The sequence below is a fragment of the Acipenser ruthenus genome, unplaced genomic scaffold (assembly GCF_902713425.1).
Source record: "Acipenser ruthenus unplaced genomic scaffold, fAciRut3.2 maternal haplotype, whole genome shotgun sequence".
Lineage (NCBI taxonomy): Eukaryota > Metazoa > Chordata > Actinopteri > Acipenseriformes > Acipenseridae > Acipenser > Acipenser ruthenus.
This window is the reverse complement of record NW_026707543.1, coordinates 142,501-150,235: the sequence shown is the minus strand read 5'-3', so window position 1 is coordinate 150,235 and position 7,735 is coordinate 142,501.

Below are 7,735 nucleotides of genomic sequence, written 5' to 3'. Positions count from 1 at the left end.
GTTGCACCAGAGCTTATTTAGGTGTGTCATAGCAAAGGGGGTGAATACTTATGCAATCAATTATTTTCTGTTTTATATTTGTAATTAATTTAGAACAATTTGTAGATTTTATTTTTCACTTTGACATTATGGACTTTTCTTGTGTTGATCAGTGGCAAACATAGCGCTTAGTGTTGAGGCCAAAAAGCTCTATTTTGGTCTCATCAGACCATAGAATCTTCTTCCACTTGGTCTCAGAGTCTCCCACATGCCTTCTGGGAAACTCTAGCCGAGATTTGATGCAAGTTTTTTTCAACAATGGCTTTCTTTTTGCCACTCTCCCATAAAGGCCAGTTTTGTGAAGCTCCCGGGCTATTGTTGCCATATGCACAGTGTCTCCCAGCTCAGCCGTGGAACACTGTAACTCCTTTAGAGTTGCCATAGGCCTCTTGGTGGCCTCCCTGACTAGTGCCCTATACGCCCGGATACTCCGTTTTTGAGGATGGCCTGTTCTAGACAGATTCACAGTTGTGCCATATTCTCTCCATTTCTTAATAATGGACTTTACTGTGCTCTGAGAGGATATTCAATGCCTTGGAAATGTTCTTATATCCTACCCCTGATTGGTGCTTTTGAAGAACCTTATTCCGGATTTGCTTTGAATGTTCCTTCATCTTCATGATGTAGTTTTTGTTAGGAAATGTACTAACCAACTGTGGGACCTCCCAGAGACAGGTGTATTTAACCTGAAATCATGTGAAACACCTTAATTGCACACAGGTGGACTCCATTCAACTAATTATGTGACTTCTAAAGACAACTGGTTGCACCAGAGCTTATTTAGGTGTGTCATAGCAAAGGGGGTGAATACTTATGCAATCAATTATTTTCTGTTTTATATTTGTAATTAATTTAGAACAATTTGTAGATTTTATTTTTCACTTTGACATTATGGACTTTTCTTGTGTTGATCAGTGGCAAACATAGCGCTTAGCGTTGAGGCCAAAAAGCTCTATTTTGGTCTCATCAGACCATAGAATCTTCTTCCACTTGGTCTCAGAGTCTCCCACATGCCTTCTGGGAAACTCTAGCCGAGATTTGATGCGAGTTTTTTTCAACAATGGCTTTCTTTTTGCAACTCTCCCATAAAGGCCAGTTTTGTGAAGCACCCGGGCTATTGTTGCCATATGCACAGTGTCTCCCAGCTCAGCCGTGGAACACTGTAACTCCTTTAGAGTTGCCATAGGCCTCTTGGTGGCCTCCCTGACTAGTGCCCTATACGCCCGGATACTCCGTTTATGACGATGGCCTGTTCTAGACAGATTCATAGTTGTGCCATATTCTCTCCGTTGCTTAATAATGGACTTTACTGTGCTGTGAGAGGATATTCAATGCCTTGGAAATGTTCTTATATCCTACCCCTGATTGGTGCTTTTGAAGAACCTTATTCCGGATTTGCTTTGAATGTTCCTTCATCTTCATCATGTAGTTTTTGTTAGGAAATGTACTAACCAACTGTGGGACCTCCCAGAGACAGGTGTATTTAACCTGAAATCATGTGAAACACCTTAATTGCACACAGGTGGACTCCATTCAACTAATTATGTGACTTCTAAAGACAATTGGTTGCACCAGAGCTTATTTAGGTGTGTCATAGCAAAGGGGGTGAATACTTATGCAATCAATTATTTTCTGTTTTATATTTGTAATTAATTTAGAACAATTTGTAGATTTTATTTTTCACTTTGACATTATGGACTTTTCTTGTGTTGATCAGTGGCAAACAGCGCTTAGCTTTGAGGCCAAAAAGCTCTATTTTGGTCTCATCAGACCATAGAATCTTCTTCCACTTGGTCTCAGAGTCTCCCACATGCCTTCTGGGAAACTCTAGCCGAGATTTGATGCGAGTTTTTTTCAACAATGGCTTTCTTTTTGCCACTCTCCCATAAAGGCCAGTTTTGTGAAGCACCCGGGCTATTGTTGCCATATGCACAGTGTCTCCCAGCTCAGCTGTGGAACACTGTAACTCCTTTAGAGTTGCCATAGGCCTCTTGGTGGCCTCCCTGACTAGTGCCCTATACGCCCGGATACTCCGTTTTTGAGGACGGCCTGTTCTAGACAGATTCACAGTTGTGCCATATTCTCTCCATTTCTTAATAATGGACTTTACTGTGCTCTGAGATGATATTCAATGCCTTGGAAATGTTCTTATATCCTACCCCTGATTGGTGCTTTTGAAGAACCTTATTCCGGATTTGCTTTGAATGTTCCTTCATCTTCATGATGTAGTTTTTGTTAGGAAATGTACTAACCAACTGTGGGACCTCCCAGAGACAGGTGTATTTAACCTGAAATCATGTGAAACACCTTAATTGCACACAGGTGGACTCCATTCAACTAATTATGTGACTTCTAAAGACAATTGGTTGCACCAGAGCTTATTTAGGTGTGTCATAGCAAAGGGGGTGAATACTTATGCAATCAATTATTTTCTGTTTTAGATTTGTAATTAATTTAGAACAATTTGTAGATTTTATTTTTCACTTTGACATTATGGACTTTTCTTGTGTTGATCAGTGGCAAACATAGCGCTTAGCGTTGAGGCCAAAAAGCTCTATTTTGGTCTCATCAGACCATAGAATCTTCTTCCACTTGGTCTCAGAGTCTCCCACATGCCTTCTGGGAAACTCTAGCCGAGATTTGATGCGAGTTTTTTTCAACAATGGCTTTCTTTTTGCCACTTTCCCAGAAAGGCCAGTTTTGTGAAGCACCCGGGCTATTGTTGCCATATGCACAGTGTCTCCCAGCTCAGCCGTGGAACGCTGTAACTCCTTTAGAGTTGCCATAGGCCTCTTGGTGGCCTCCCTGACTAGTGCCCTATACGCCCGGATACTCCGTTTTTGAGGACGGCCTGTTCTAGACAGATTCACAGTTGTGCCATATTCTCTCCATTTCTTAATAATGGACTTTACTGTGGTCTGAGAGGATATTCAATGCCTTGGAAATGTTCTTATATCCTACCCGATTGGTGCTTTTGAAGAACCTTATTCCGGATTTGCTTTGAATGTTCCTTCATCTTCATGATGTAGTTTTTGTTAGGAAATGTACTAACCAACTGTGGGACCTCCCAGAGACAGGTGTATTTAACCTGAAATCATGTGAAACACCTTAATTGCACACAGGTGGACTCCATTAAACTAATTATGTGACTTCTAAAGACAACTGGTTGCACCAGAGCTTATTTAGGTGTGTCATAGCAAAGGGGATGAATACTTATGCAATCAATTATTTTCTGTTTTATATTTGTAATTAATTTAGAACAATTTGTAGATTTTATTTTTCACTTTGACATTATGGACTTTTCTTGTGTTGATCAGTGGCAAACATAACGCTTAGCGTTGAGGCCAAAAAGCTCTATTTTGGTCTCATCAGACCATAGAATCTTCTTCCACTTGGTCTCAGAGTCTCCCATATGTCTTCTGGGAAACTCTAGCCGAGATTTGATGCGAGTTCTTTTCAACAATGGCTTTCTTTTTGCCACTCTCCCATAAAGGCCAGTTTTGTGAAGCACCCGGGCTATTGTTGCCATATCCACAGTGTCTCCCAGCTCAGCCGTGGAACACTGTAACTCCTTTAGAGTTGCCATAGGCCTCTTGGTGGCCTCCCTGACTAGTGCCCTATACGCCCGGATACTCCGTTTTTGAGGACGGCCTGTTCTAGACAGATTCACAGTTGTGCCATATTCTCTCCATTTCTTAATAATGGACTTTACTGTGCTCTGAGAGGATATTCAATGCCTTGGAAATGTTCTTATATCCTACCCCTGATTGGTGCTTTTGAAGAACCTTATTCCGGATTTGCTTTGAATGTTCCTTCATCTTCATGATGTAGTTTTTGTTAGGAAATGTACTAACCAACTGTGGGACCTCCCAGAGACAGGTGTATTTAACCTGAAATCATGTGAAACACCTTAATTGCACACAGGTGGACTCCATTCAACTAATTATGTGACTTCTAAAGACAATTGGTTGCACCAGAGCTTATTTAGGTGTGTCATAGCAAAGGGGGTGAATACTTATGCAATCAATTATTTTCTGTTTTATATTTGTAATTAATTTAGAACAATTTGTAGATTTTATTTTTCACTTTGACATTATGGACTTTTCTTGTGTTGATCAGTGGCAAACATAACGCTTAGCGTTGAGGCCAAAAAGCTCTATTTTGGTCTCATCAGACCATAGAATCTTCTTCCACTTGGTCTCAGAGTCTCCCACATGTCTTCTGGGAAACTCTAGCCGAGATTTGATGCGAGTTCTTTTCAACAATGGCTTTCTTTTTGCCACTCTCCCATAAAGGCCAGTTTTGTGAAGCACCCGGGCTATTGTTGCCATATCCACAGTGTCTCCCAGCTCAGCCGTGGAACACTGTAACTCCTTTAGAGTTGCCATAGGCCTCTTGGTGGCCTCCCTGACTAGTGCCCTATACGCCCGGATACTCCGTTTTTGAGGACGGCCTGTTCTAGACAGATTCACAGTTGTGCCATATTCTCTCCATTTCTTAATAATGGACTTTACTGTGCTCTGAGAGGATATTCAATGCCTTGGAAATGTTCTTATATCCTACCCCTGATTGGTGCTTTTGAAGAACCTTATTCCGGATTTGCTTTGAATGTTCCTTCATCTTCATGATGTAGTTTTTGTTAGGAAATGTACTAACCAACTGTGGGACCTCCCAGAGACAGGTGTATTTAACCTGAAATCATGTGAAACACCTTAATTGCACACAGGTGGACTCCATTCAACTAATTATGTGACTTCTAAAGACAATTGGTTGCACCAGAGCTTATTTAGGTGTGTCATAGCAAAGGGGGTGAATACTTATGCAATCAATTATTTTCTGTTTTATATTTGTAATTAATTTAGAACAATTTGTAGATTTTATTTTTCACTTTGACATTATGGACTTTTCTTGTGTTGATCAGTGGCAAACATAGCGCTTAGCGTTGAGGCCAAAAAGCTCTATTTTGGTCTCATCAGACCATAGAATCTTCTTCCACTTGGTCTCAGAGTCTCCCACATGCCTTCTGGGAAACTCTAGCCGAGATTTGATGCGAGTTTTTTTCAACAATGGCTTTCTTTTTGCCACTCTCCCATAAAGGCCAGTTTTGTGAAGCACCCGGGCTATTATTGCCATATGCACAGTGTCTCCCAGCTCAGCCGTGGAACACTGTAACTCCTTCAGAGTTGCCATAGGCCTCTTGGTGGCCTCCCTGACTAGTGCCCTATACGCCCGGATACTCCGTTTTTGAGGACGGCCTGTTCTAGACAGATTCACAGTTGTGCCATATTCTCTCCATTTCTTAATAATGGACTTTACTGTGCTCTGAGAGGATATTCAATGCCTTGGAAATGTTCTTATATCCTACCCCTGATTGGTGCTTTTGAAGAACCTTATTCCGGATTTGCTTTGAATGTTCCTTCATCTTCATGATGTAGTTTTTGTTAGGAAATGTACTAACCAACTGTGGGACCTCCCAGAGACAGGTGTATTTAACCTGAAATCATGTGAAACACCTTAATTGCACACAGGTGGACTCCATTCGACTAATTATGTGACTTCTAAAGACAACTGGTTGCACCAGAGCTTATTTAGGTGTGTCATAGCAAAGGGGGTGATTACTTATGCAATCAATTATTTTCTGTTTTATATTTGTAATTAATTTAGAACAATTTGTAGATTTTATTTTTCACTTTGACATTATGGACTTTTCTTGTGTTGATCAGTGGCAAACATAGCGCTTAGCGTTGAGGCCAAAAAGCTCTATTTTGGTCTCATCAGACCATAGAATCTTCTTCCACTTGGTCTCAGAGTCTCCCACATGCCTTCTGGGAAACTCTAGCCGAGATTTGATGCGAGTTTTTTTCTTTTTGCCACTCTCCCATAAAGGCCAGTTTTGTGAAGCACCCGGGCTATTGTTGCCATATGCACAGTGTCTCCCAGCTCAGCCGTGGAACACTGTAACTCCTTTAGAGTTGCCATAGGCCTCTTGGTGGCCTCCCTGACTAGTGCCCTATATGCCCGGATACTCCGTTTTTGAGGACGGCCTGTTCTAGACAGATTCACAGTTGTGCCATATTCTCTCCATTTCTTAATAATGGACTTTACTGTGCTCTGAGAGGATATTCAATGCCTTGGAAATGTTCTTATATCCTACCCCTGATTGGTGCTTTTGAAGAACCTTATTCCGGATTTGCTTTGAATGTTCCTTCATCTTCATCATGTAGTTTTTGTTAGGAAATGTACTAACCAACTGTGGGACCTCCCAGAGACAGGTGTATTTAACCTGAAATCATGTGAAACACCTTAATTGCACACAGGTGGACTCCATTCAACTAATTATGTGACTTCTAAAGACAATTGGTTGCACCAGAGCTTATTTAGGTGTGTCATAGCAAAGGGGGTGAATACTTATGCAATCAATTATTTTCTGTTTTATATTTGTAATTAATTTAGAACAATTTGTAGATTTTATTTTTCACTTTGACATTATGGACTTTTCTTGTGTTGATCAGTGGCAAACATAGCGCTTAGCGTTGAGGCCAAAAAGCTCTATTTTGGTCTCATCAGACCATAGAATCTTCTTCCACTTGGTCTCAGAGTCTCCCACATGCCTTCTGGGAAACTCTAGCCGAGATTTGATGCGAGTTTTTTTCAACAATGGCTTTCTTTTTGCCACTCTCCCATAAAGGCCAGTTTTGTGAAGCACCCGGGCTATTGTTGCCATATGCACAGTGTCTCCCAGCTCAGCCGTGGAACACTGTAACTCCTTTAGAGTTGCCATATGCCTCTTGGTGGCCTCCCTGACTAGTGCCCTATACGCCCGGATACTCCGTTTTTGAGGACGGCCTGTTCTAGACAGATTCACAGTTGTGCCATATTCTCTCCATTTCTTAATAATGGACTTTACTGTGCTCTGAGAGGATATTCAATGCCTTGGAAATGTTCTTATATCCTACCCCTGATTGGTGATTTTGAAGAACCTTATTCCGGATTTGCTTTGAATGTTCCTTCATCTTCATGATGTAGTTTTTGTTAGGAAATGTACTAACCAACTGTGGGACCTCCCAGAGACAGGTGTATTTAACCTGAAATCATGTGAAACACCTTAATTGCACACAGGTGGACTCCATTCAACTAATTATGTGACTTCTAAAGACAATTGGTTGCACCAGAGCTTATTTAGGTGTGTCATAGCAAAGGGGGTGAATACTTATGCAATCAATTATTTTCTGTTTTATATTTGTAATTAATTTAGAACAAGTTGTAGATTTTATTTTTCACTTTGACATTATGGAGTTTTCTTGTGTTGATCAGTGGCAAAAACTCCCAATTAAATCCATTTTGATTCCATGTTGTAACACAATGAAATGTGGAAAAGTCCAAGGGGGGTGAATACTTTTGAGAGCCACTGTATTTCTTAGCAGACACCCTTATCCAGGACGACTTACAATTGTTACAAGATATCACATTATTTTTACATACAATTATATTATTTTTCTACATACAATTACCCATTTATACAGTTGGATTTTTACTGGAGCAATCTAGGTAAAGTACCTTGCTCAAGGGTACAGCAGCAATGTCCCCCACCTGGGATTGAACCCACGACCTTCTAGTCAAGAGTCCCGAGACCTAACCACTACTCCACACTGCCGCCCTGACCATAGTCAAAATTGAGCTACATGACCAGAGTCAC